The sequence below is a fragment of the Amblyomma americanum genome, chromosome 8, assembly GCF_052857255.1.
Source record: "Amblyomma americanum isolate KBUSLIRL-KWMA chromosome 8, ASM5285725v1, whole genome shotgun sequence".
Lineage (NCBI taxonomy): Eukaryota > Metazoa > Arthropoda > Arachnida > Ixodida > Ixodidae > Amblyomma > Amblyomma americanum.
Genome location: NC_135504.1, coordinates 138,438,337 through 138,448,461, shown reverse-complemented (window position 1 = coordinate 138,448,461; position 10,125 = coordinate 138,438,337).

The following is a 10,125-nucleotide window of genomic DNA, read 5'->3' as shown; positions in this document are numbered from 1 at the left end:
TACGATTATCTGTTCGCCTACACAATGTTCTGATGCGTGTCCACAGTAAAAACTTCACTTACAATTTAGAGCTGTGCTGTGATCTGTGATGAAGAGGCGCAAAGAGACGACGCAGCTCGCGGCGGACGAGCTTAACATCGAAAATTTTATTCTCGCTTGAAACAAAAATCACCTGATTAAAATTTCAGAAATGAAGCGAAAAAACTGTTCTACTAAACCTGCCATCGCTGGTATTTTTACTTGGACCAGTTGAGAGTGAAATGAACGAATTTTTATGGTACCAAACGAATTTTTCTGCAACTTCAGCATTTGATTTCATTTCGACTCATTCAATTGCATGAGCTGTCGCATTTTTATGGGTAATAGGCATTTAGGGAAGCAAGATGGCTATTTAGAAATTTCCAAAGAGGAGTAGATATTTTTTAAATATCAAAGTGGTAGAATTTTTGCATTCTATATAAATTAAAAAATAAATATACCGTTCAAAATACAAGATCTGTATCATATCAAAAGCCAGAAGCTTTGAAAACATTATTAAAACATTAGTGGAGTATCTTCTAAAAATCTGCATTTTTGGTCGATCATTGAGCGTCGAAGAATAAATTTTACCAGCTGAAAAAAGACGAGGGACAAGAGGACAAACTATACAGGACACAAACTCCTCTTGTCCCTCGTCTTTTCTCGGCTGGCAAAATTTATTCTTTGACATGTCATACCAACTGGCCCACCATTCAGCCTTGAATCATTGAGCGGTGCCGGTTTCAAACGTTTTCGCATTGTTCAAACTGCGCTAACCTCACGATTAATTTTTTTCGGCATCTGGATTAGATTTCACACATTGCAAAAATTTTACATGAATTTTTTGAACAAATCGGATATGGTTGAGTTTAACTCTGGGTCGTTTGGCTTGAAATGACCCATAATTGAAAGAGTCAAGGGATGATGTTTTGGGTGAATTGCGACTTCTTTCACACTTAGTTTTCCTGATTGTGAACAATGTTCCCAGAGTGCTCCTTTCTCTTGACGTAGTTATTTGTGTTTTGTTTTTATTTCTGCTCAGTCATAATACCTGTCATAAATTTTTCCCAAAAAGCTCTGCGTTTATGGTTAATCAAAGTTGTGGCACTGTTACTCTAAAGTCATCACTGTAAATGGACACAGTACCTTGCTTGTGAGAGTGACCAGTGTGACTGACTGCAGGTGCCACAGAGAATAATAAATATTGCAGTCAAAATAAAAAGTGATAGCAGTAGCTTTGTATAGCCTGCCCTCATTGAGTGCACTCACCCTATCACATTTTTTAAGGCTCCCCCCGGCTGCATATAGTTTAGGCCCACGTGCTTTGCACTAACATTGTACAGTAGGTAAGTGCAGGCATTATCAACTGAAGGCGTCAACCCTCTTAGAGGTGGAGTTCCAAGTGTGGGCTCACTGAACAAGAAAGTGCGCTATAAAAATTCCCCATAATGCTGATTTCTTGTGTGGTGTACAAACCTGAAGTAAGACAGCACTGCAACATTAAACTAGCTACGTAGTGGCACTAAGACGGGGCAAAAGTATTTGTGCAGTCATTTCACTGCTAATGGTGGCCCAGGCATATGCAGATGTTGGTCTGTGTGGCAAGCACACCGAAAGAAAGCCTCTGATTGCCATTTGATGCTGATTTTATCATGTAATCTGGCTCGTCACTGCTTCCTTTTTTGCAGCCTGTATTTGGATATAACCCGAGAACGAGGCGGCAAATGCCCGTTAAAGGATGCCCTACAACAAATTTTGTCGATAGATTTACACCTCGCCCTGGTTATTTGCCTTAGACCTGCTAGTGTGAGAAAGCCATGGGGTGGCTGTGAAGGGGGATAAGCCAGGGCTTAATCAGAATAGCTGTGCCATCAAAAAAGCGGTCAGTGCCATTGTTTGAAGAGCCTTTTTTGAGCAGCCGCTTTGTTCTTTAGTTTCTGACTGTAGCATGCTCTGAAAGCACTCATGTCAATTTTCCATCTTCATAGCACCTATGCTCACGCACCATGCTGATTGCAATGCAGGAAGCCCCCATTTAGCTCTCATCTGAATTGATTAAACTCTATTTAGCTATTGCAAGGAGGTTACGCTACATAGAGGCATTTGGAAATGCTCTTCTCGAGGCAGTATCACTGTTACATTATATAGCCCTAGTTAAGTGATTGGTGGACACAGCTAGTAGCCTCAGAGCATGAAATACTTATAGCAGTTGGTGCCATTTTGTAATGGAACCTTAATTTGGCACAATGTTGTGGCACATTGACCTATCTGCCTTAGTTTTTCAGGAAACGAGGGATTGTGAGAACTAAATTTTTTTTGTGCCGGTTTATTTCTTATTTGCTTTCATGTAAAAACTTAAGCGCAGGTTGTTTCATGAATTTTGTAACTGAAAAATTTCAGTTCTTTTACGTTACTGTATTACAAAATTTCTCGTCTTTCTACGCCTCTTTATGTGTTGTCTAAGCGTATTAAGTACGTGTGCATTTTTGTATGCTGCCCAGGTCTGTCCTGCTGTCTGCTCCTCCAGGATAAGAAATCGGTGGACTTGTGAGCAGTTTGGCTGTAACCTTATTTAAAATAAAGGCCATTTGTGGTTTGTTTTCTTTTCAGTTGTGAAAGATCTTGTTCTGTTATTGCACTGTGCCTAAACCAAAATATGCAACTGCAACACATTACACATGCCTACTTCTTGTGTACACACTGTACCACTACTCTGCATGATTAGAAGGACAGCTATTGCATTCTGGAGAGAAACAACCCATAGTTTAAAAATTAAGTTTAAGCCAAGCCTGATCATACATACCCTTTTGCAGCTGGCTTAAGCTTTACAGCCTAACGCTGCACTGGTATTGATGACATAAATTTACGCTGCTGTGGGAGTAAGAGTTCACATCTTTGTACTAAAATATTGTCTTCCTGAAAAGGTGTAATTATAATCTTGGGCAGCATAAACTATTACCCCGATCAAAGCGCACGGCAAAATTTTTGTCGCGCACTTGTCGCGTGACACAATTTTGTGTCGTGCTACAAGGTTCGTGTCATGGGTTCTTTCGCGCGACAGAGGTGTTTGTAGTAGATTCTGCCGCACGACAGACATCTTTGCTGTATTTTGTCGTGCGAAGAAGGTTCCTGACGCAGCATTTGTCGCGCGACAGGTTTCTGTCACAGGTACTGTCGTGCGACAGAGGGAGTCGTGCCGCGCGACAGAGATTGCGTGCCTCAGCAAAGTTGCCTGTCGTGGGTTCAGTCGCGCGACAGACTTCTAGCATGCCTCTTTTCACGCGACAAAAGTACCTGTCGGGCAGCCTGTCGCGCGACACAACAGATTGTCGTGGGATATGCCGCGAGACAGATACCTATCGTGGGATGTGTCGCACGACAGTTACCTGTCGTGTATTGTTTCGCGCTATAGATACCCATCGTGGAATGTGTCGTACGACAGATTCCTGGCGAGGGTAATTGTTTTACTACAGAATTTATAAAAATACTGTCGTGCCATCGTGTGGCAGCGCTAGGATCAAATTTTCCAAAGGTGCGTTAAACGCGTTCACTGTGGCGAGTCGCGAAGAGGGTGCGAGGTGCTCTGGTTCGTTGGTGACGGGCACCGAGCGAAATGAAATGCACATTCACATTGGCGAATCGAGTTTTCAACTCGTTTCCCGCGACCTGGCTCTCTCACCGAACGAGAATTGGCTTAGAGGGGAGGCACTGCTCGAGCACCCACTTAATTCCCTTCTGTTCCCACATTACAGTGTGACGACAATAATGCATGCTCAAGAGTAATGCGGCTTTGAAAGCACAGAAATATGTAATGCACAAGCCACGAAGCCAGCGGTGCCTGCGTACCCGCACGTGCTTGCGGAGGCGGCATGTAGCTGCAGCCACGACAGCGCCTGCACACCAATCGGTGTGCGCAAGTGGAATGGCGCTACTGAAAATCAGTGTTCTCCTGGCTTCTGTGACGTGTTCAAACCATGTAACATAATATACCGCTACTACTACATGCTCAGAAAGGCCAAGGACACATACACGCGCGTCGCGGAAAAGAATGTCGCTAATCGTCAATCAGGGAAAAGTACTCGCCATAATCATCCGGCTGCACAAAGGCAGCATGTATGTACATGCACGCAGTTCTCTGTATAAATGTTCAAAGCAACCCCGATATCATTTTTCCGCGTTTCAGTTTTAGGAGCGTCAGCTCTCACTACTTACGTTTGTCAGGGACACGTCTGTCTGCAGGGAAGGTCAAATTGGCCAAGGCAGTTACCACACTATATCACATAGCAACAGCGGGCGCGTAGAGCCTCAGTTGTGAAAGATACCTTCGATCCGGTTTACATATGTCAGTATAGCGACTATCGAAGTGTAACCCTGGGGACCCCCATTTGCATCAAATTTGGGGGCCGCCCGTTTGACGCAGATTGATCGAAGTGGTGTCATTTGACTTGTCATGCTCCAGAGGATAAAAAAATATTGAGATGAAGTCAAAATATGTGCGGGATTCGCACCGACGACCTTTCCGCCCCCAAACCGTGCAATCCGGGGACTTCCAGACAGCCATATGCCTTAATCGCTTGTCGCAGATGGTTCCGGATGCGGTCAAACGATTCGTCTATACAATACGTTTATACAATTCGTTAACTGATATATAAGTAGGTAACATACCGGATATAGCGAAGGTGCCTGTAAATCGCAATAGTAGTGCAAAATCGTTTAAGTAGATGACGCTGCTTGTATCTTAGAAGGAATGTTTCTCTAACGAAACGCCCTCAGATGTTTGTATTTTGTCTTCTCCGCGTTGGCTGAGAACCCCGACCTGAACACTTGAAGCTCTCGTAGCTAACGCTTTTAAGTGCAACACTGATTCAGTGTTGGCGGAGAAATTTTTTAGCGGCAGTGACGTGCTGGTTATCATAAAATATTAAAAAAACTATACGAAGTCGTAAATTCCCTTCGCTGAAAATTTCATGACAGTGACAAGACAATGTCGCTACATATATAGAACAGCGTATGCGGCCTCATGTCAAATGAAGCGGCCGGCGAGTTTGAACCGATTTGATTCTCGGTCGAAATGAGAATAAAGTCCTGGGACTGACGTCAATCGCGCGCTTTCAATAGTTTCGCCTGCTTTGACACAGTCGAGCTCCTGCTTGACTGTGTGCTACGACATTCTTAGCGTACAGCAGGATGTCTGCGGGTTTTGATGTGCACCTCGGCCATACAATTAAGCGTCATGATAGCGTACGGGCGCCCTTCTCGGGGCCAGCATGCCAGCCTGGATAGCGGCCGCCAACTTCAGGAAAATGCGACAGTAATGCTTGTTCAAGTCCATACTAAGCCGTCGGATGGAGTATCGTTGGCCAATATCGAGTCGTTAGTGGAAGCGATAACAGGAATACAAACAAATGTCTTCCCATAGCGCCATTGATTGCTGCTGCTCAATCGCGGGTCTCCTGGCCTTAGCTAGCTCAGTTCCTGAAGGTGTCGCGGAAACCGATCATATCTTTGTTTTACTATGAGACGAGGTTCACAGTAAAACGATGACGAGAGCAGCCCCTCAGCGTTAGCCACTTCCTAAGTGCACTCAGTTGCGCCTATGTGAAACCGGTAGACTTATCGACGATAGGGCTGCCAGGGAGTAGCACGTAGTTCAATGCCCGGCGCGCCAGCGGGCTGCGTCGTTCCCGAAAGCTCGGCTCGCTCACTGCGGCTCGTTAACTGATTGGCTCAACAGCTTGCGACTTTCACTCAGTAGGCTGGAAAATCGAGCAGCGAGCGACTGGCGTGCGACTGAGCTTTACCTTGTGCCCACGTTTGCAGTACTGGTGAACAACTTTTAACGCTCATATGCTTGGGTTATTAGCTGCGTTGCGGCGAGTCTTAGTTAAGATCGTCCGCGATGCCATTGTCACTGTTAGTGACGCACAGGCTGAGATCTTCAATTCCAGTGTGTGCCAAAACAGCTCGTATGTATCGTAATGATACGAACTCGAAGACACCGCTGCTTCAATGCGCTAGTGGGCTCTTGCTTGTGAAATTATAACGATCAGGATGCGGCGAGTGCGAGCCGCGGTTCCATATTAGCTAAAGTGTTACGCAGGTATCTACGTAGTTTCGTAACGCAGTTCATATAAAAACAATTCACTTGTACGTCACAGATTAAGCTGTTAAATTTCATGATCTCCGGCGAGCGTGCCAGTGTCGCGCATATTAACGCCTCGCAGCTGCTCTCCATCATACCCCTCGCGTTCAACATATCCACGATATTCGCCAGCTTGTGATACGGCGCATTTCGTCGCTGTTTTTGTCGCAACTTAGTGATTTTATCTGGCATCAAACGAAATTGCATTCCGTCAACAGCGCCGTCTGCTAGGTCATCCGGGTCACTTCAGGGGACCAGAGGATCGCAGCTTCTACAAACGACATGCCATAAAAAGTAACTGAAAGCGCTTTGATATTCATAAATAATGTAAAATAATTAAAAAATGCAACGTCTTTTTTGTGAAGACAGTTTAAATATTCGTGATTTAAAAAACAAACTTCTTTGTGGGTTGCAAATTTTTTTCGACGTGAGAGCGCAGCCGTCGGCTCTATTGCGGCGCAAACGACACGCCGCGTTTTGTATTATTTGCCTCTTCTAGGCACTGCTTGAGTGCTTGTACGGCGGAGTCGTGTGAAGAACTCATTCAATAGGAAGGTGAGCAGGAGTGTGTTTGGAAGCGAACGACCAGAATTACGGCCTGTCAACATTGACCACTTTCAACGGGTAAGCCACGAAGAAAGACAGTCCTGCGACGTCTTGTCACCTGCAAAGGCAATGAAGACTCCTGCGTGGTTTTACTAAGCCTGGATGAAAAGCATGACTGGTGAGCCCCGCTCTGCGTTTCTTTGCTAATGATCTGTATTCACGCACGCTATTTGTACGCGGCTATATAGGGATGTGAGTAGAGGAAGTCTGCATGCGGTTGCCGCAGCTATAATGCGGCGCCAAAAAAGCAGGGGCTATATCCTGCATGAGAAGTGCTGTTCTCATTGTCTTTATGTGAGTTTAGTACCCGCGTGCCGTGATCAATAAAAATGTCACCAGATATCACAACAGAGTTACGCTTTAGCTTGCTAGCGCTTCGACACCCAGTGCAAAAGCATGGATTTGCACTGCGTAGAAGACGATGACCAAGAAGTGCCGCGCGAAGGAGAGCTCGCGCTAGGCCAGCTGTGATCAGATACCGCACTATTTTGCTCAGGGCTGGTACTTGTCGGATTAGTGCTTGCGTCTTAATATTCGTCATACTAAATTATTCTAAGACAGTGATCGCATGTGAAAGGCTGGTGCATATTCCTCGCCTTGTCATTTGTAAACTTATCTGTGCTTCACCAATTAAACAGGATTTGAGGCAGTGTTATGTAAAAGTAAAATCAATCTTGCGTCTCCTGAGCATTAAGCGTCGATGCTTCCTCTCCTTCTGAGCACTTCGAGCTGTTGGGGATGCAACGGCACACTTATTTAGGGTTTCTACCTTTTTGCGACATCCCTCGCTTGTGCTGCCCGCAATCAAGTCGTTCGCCATTGTCGATGGCTTTTTGTTACTTATTTTCACTTTGTTATTTATTCTTGATGGAGTGCCATCGGCTCTGCTGCCGGCGATTCTCCGTGCTCGAAACTCTTCCCAGGCACGGGATCCTACCCACAGACTTTCCTTCACAGCACTCACCAGCGTTCTTTGGTATCTTTTGTTTCTCTTGCCCTTACTCGCATTGTCAGTCGACAAATGTGTGCAGCTTTTAATTGTACGCAGATTTGTTAAATGCGCTAGCAATGTTTTATGATGCTAAGCTGTGCTATGAGATATCAAGCTTCTTGCTAGTGAAGGCATGCTTTTTTCATTCTCTCTTCTCATTTATCCGGGGCAGACTGGTCGCAACATTGAATTTAATACCTAGACATTGGTGCAAGGCACCATCATAGGAATTAATGAAAACCTGCGCATCCTATATTCAAATTGGTGTTCGGTATATCAGCCAGCTCATCTTTCAGTGTGGTTATGACAGTCATTGCGGCTCTTCTCAAAGAAAGTATATGGGTGCATTACATAAAATCTGTTCATTTCTTTTGTCATAGACTAGCTCATTGCTTTTTTATTTACTTATATTACGCCTAAATTTAGTTTTAAAAGCAGTAGACGATTTCCTCTCTTGTCATTCATGACATTGCTACAGCCATTGACAGCTGTTGCTCTGGATGTATTTATTTGCAGTTGCCAGCTGCCAGCATCTATTGGGCCACGCGTGCTTCCTGCCTTCGGCTGTGTCATCCCTCCTGATCTGTTCATGGTAGTTATTCTTTTTCAGTGATGCATATCTTAGCTGCCTATTTAGAAAAATATTTTCAACATAGGCTTGCAGCTAGGTTTAGAAATGCATGCAATCTCTACATGCACTTCACAGCAGTACCTCAGCTCATAATTACTGGAACTGTAGACTTGTACAAAATATAGTCGCTGATGTAGCTCTTGACGCAGCTGCTGTTAACATAAACGTGCTTTGACATTACGCACCATTTGCCTGGTACGCTTATGTGTCCTCGAAAAGGACCTATATGTACATTTATCCCTTTAAAAACATTGTGCTCTACAATGATGGTTTACCAGTATTTCTGATACAGAGACCAAATTGTCAGTCAGTAATGTAACATTGCACGATGACACCAATGCTTGTATGGCATAGCATCCTTGCAATGCACTGTTCAAGCTGTTGTCAGCACAGATTTATTGCTGGTTTATTGCCACAGCATATGGTTATACTGCACAGTTTCTACCTGTACCTTCTTAAAGCTGCATCCTTGAAAATTTTAAAATTAGTTGAAGGAAATTTAACAGTAACTGTCTCGAATTTTGGTGGACACTTTAACCATGATGTAAGGGAGGGATATAGAATGGAATTAAAGAAGTGCCCTAGCGGATGGCTGATGCCCTTGTTAGATGGCCCTCTTTAGTTAAACGTACCTCGCAATTAACACATTTGGTGCAAAACAAGCATGGGACTTGCACTCTATCAAGCACTCTCATGTCAGTAAAATAGTGTCAGTGTTGCCGTACTTTAGAGCTTTGCTCTAAAAGCGCAGCTGATTGCTGCCCAAATTTGAGAGCAAAAATGTCTCCTTTTCCTCATGTGCAGTCCGCGGTGCTGGTGCCATTTGCAATGGTGATTGACATTGAATTGCATGATGTGCAGTCCGTTCCTGGAGTTGGTGATTTTGTCTGTCGTGTGAATATGCCGTTAAAATTAGTGCAGAACAATGGTTCTGCAGTTCATCTTAGGTAGCTGTATCCTGTGCCACCTGCTACCACCCTTTTTCCTCAAGTTTCATAATCTCATTTCGCCATCTGATTGCCATCCAGTCATGCATTCACCTACTCTTGGAATCCTGCTGGTGTTTTAGTGTGGTATTGCTTATATCTTCTCTGCATTACACAAGCATTGCAATTCGTTTTTTTTTCGATTTTTCAAGATATATTTGTTCCTGTTTCTTGGATAAGCAGCTGTGTTCTTGCTGTTTAAAGGGGAGGGGTACAGAATTTTAAACACTAGAAATTTTAATTTTTTTACTGGTCATATACAGGAACATTTAAGCAAGTTTTGATCACAGGTACTGAGTGCAACATAATATTGGCCTACCTAGGAGTCAATTCAACCTTTCACCCGCATTAACTGAAAACAAGGGGTGCAGCCTCAGATATTGGAACGTCGTTGAAATCGCCTCTAAACAGTCATTGCTTGCTAGTGATGCTGATGGGTTCCTGTGGGCTTTGCTAGCAGAATCTGTTGGCATAGCACCGGTCGGTCACGCACATAAAACCTGTGTGGTCACTCTAGAATGACTACCGCAGCACTAATGATGGCCAGGTATTCAGTGGTGTGAAAGGCTTTGTAACGAGCGATGCCGACGAGACTGCGACAGTCGCCAAGCCGGGCCTTGGCAGAAAGCTAGCTAGCGAAAACTTGTCACGGACGAGACAACAAGCTGAGTATCCTCTCTCGACTTTGTCAGTATGTCGAGCGGAAACAATAACAAAATACACTGCATGTGTTCCTGTGTGAACACTGACG